Consider the following 2,712-nt stretch of genomic DNA (forward strand, 5'->3'; position numbering starts at 1 on the left):
AAACAGTGTGGAGGTTCCTCAGAAAATTAAAAATAGACCTACCCTATGACCCAGCAATAGCACTGCTAGGAATTTACCCAAGGGATACAGGAGTACTGATGCATAGGGGCACTTGTACCCCAATGTTTATAGCAGCACTCTCAACACTAGCCAAATTGTGGAAAGAGCCTAAATGTCCATCAACTGATGAATGGATAAAGAAATTGTGGTTTATATACACAATGGAGTACTACATGGCAATGAGAAAGAACGAAATATGGCCCTTTGTAGCAATGTGGATGGAACTGGAGAGTGTGATGCTAAGTGAAATAAGCCATACAGAGAAAGACAGATACCATATGGTTTCACTCTTATGTGGATCCTGAGAAACTTAACAGAAACCCATGGGGGAGGGGAAGGAAAAAAAAAGAGGTTAGAGTGGGAGAGAGCCAAAGCATAAGAGACTTTAAAAACTGAGAACAAACTGAGGGTTGATGGGGGGTGGGAGGGAGGGGAGGGCGGGTGATGGGTATTGAGGAGGGCACCTTTTGGGATGAGCACTGGGTGTTGTATGGAAGCCAATTTGACAATAAGTTTCATATATTGAAAAAAAAATAAGGAGACCAACGTGTAAACAAACCAATAAAGACAAGTTAGTATAATCCGTGCAATTAAAAGAAAGCGCACCACGTTTAACTAGTGAAGACAGAAAAATTGATGCTGTGCAGGGGATAGGAGAAGACAGAATGGAACCAGAGAAGATTTCAGGGAGAAGGTGATGCTTGAGCAGATCTGAGCAGAAGTATTGTGCGGATCCTGTTGTCCAATAAGCGGTGGTCCATACAGAGGACATGTGGGGTGGTTGGATATGCAAAAGGCATGAGGGTAGGAAGAGTGTAGCTTATCAGGGAAGCAAATGGTTTGAAATGTCCAGAGCATGAAGTGGTGGGAGAAGTGAGGAGATGGGGAGTGGCCGAAGACCAGAGGAGACAGGAGGCTAAGAAAGAGAACGGCCTTTGATCTTCAACATAAGGGCCCCTCTCACAGAGATGAGAGGAAATGCGTAGGGATATGGAGAAGGTAAGGGCTGGTCAGTGAGATAAATATGGTTGGTGACAATATAGTTCACAGTGAAGTAAATGACGAATGGCTCAGAGTAAGAGGAATGGAGGCTGCGTGTGTGTGTTGCAGAGACTGTCACAAAGGGTTAGCCTAATTGTGGGTAGTGTGAAAGAAAGGTAAAATAATTTGAAGATGGCACTGAGGACCCACAATGAGGATGAAACCTGTAGCATCTGTCCATGTGGGCCTGTGATTTTTCTTCAGAGCACTCAGATGTGTGGGAGGTCAGAATAGACGGCATCCAAAGTCTTTTCTAAATTTAAGACTCCCCAATTCCATCCTTTTTTGCATATACCACACATTTTGCCAAGTGAAATGATATAATTCAACAGTTTTTAATATATTCACAGGGTTGTGTAACTATTACCACAGTAACTTTTGGAACATTCTCATTGCCCCAAAAGAAACCTTGTACCCATTAGCAGTCACTCCCTATTCCCTCCCCTTACCCTAGCTTCTGGCAGTAACTAATCTATTTTCTATACTTATCATTGTGCCTATTCTGGACATTTCATATAAATAGAATCATGCAATATGTGGCCTTTTGTGACTGGCTACTTTCACTTAGCATAACATTTTCAAAATCCAACCATGTTGTAGCATGAATCAGTAGTCTATTCCTATTTGGGGCTGAATAATATTCCATTATAAGGATATATCATGTTTATTTATCCATTCATCAGCCAGTGGGCATTAGGTTGATTCCACTTCAGGGCTATTTTGAGTAATTCTGCTTTGAACATTCATATACAAGTTTTCGTGTGGATGCCTGTTTTCATTCCTTTTGGCATGTTGAATAATTTTTGGACCCCTACTGCCTGGGCTGTTATATGACTTCACTGTTTTCCACACTACAGCAACATTTCTAAGTTATATTGTGGAATCTTCACCTCATCAACTCCCTAAAAATACAAAATAAAGGTCTATCTAGATAGACTTTTATTTTCTTCCTGAGGAAGGCCTGTCTGTAGGTTTCAAGGCATGAGGCATATCCAAAGAAGCCTCAGGGCACCTGGGTGGCTCAGCTGGTTAAGCATCTGACTCTTGTTTTCAGCTTAGGTCATGCTGCCAAGTTTGGTGAGATCGAGCCCTGCATCAGGCTCTGCACTGACAGCATGGAGCCTGCTTGGGATTCTCTCTCTCCTCTCCTCTGCTCCTTCCCCTGCTCACTCTCACTCTCTCTCAAAATAAATAAATAAATACATAAATAAATATTAAAAAAATAAAGACTTATATGCTGTTGTCTTTACATAAAAACATTATATGTAAATTTACAGATAAACATTATATATATGAATATATGAATATATGAATGAATATATATGAATATATATATAATGTTTATCTGTAAATTTACAGTGTAAACAGACTATATATTATTATAGAATGTTATTTTTTCATCTGATTAACAGAAAATCATGTGCCTCCTAGTTGTGGGCTCATAGTCATTTCATCATCTTGAAATGATTCTCCTCTCCTATGTGCTCTGCCTAATAAGGACACTTGAAAGGGGACAACTTAGGCACAGTTACAGTGGGGCAGCAGATGCCTTTTTCATGCTAGAAGGGATACCTGGTCAAAGTACTCCTGAGTAACTTTATGTTGGGGGAG

This window comes from Acinonyx jubatus, chromosome B3 (assembly GCF_027475565.1).
Source record: "Acinonyx jubatus isolate Ajub_Pintada_27869175 chromosome B3, VMU_Ajub_asm_v1.0, whole genome shotgun sequence".
Lineage (NCBI taxonomy): Eukaryota > Metazoa > Chordata > Mammalia > Carnivora > Felidae > Acinonyx > Acinonyx jubatus.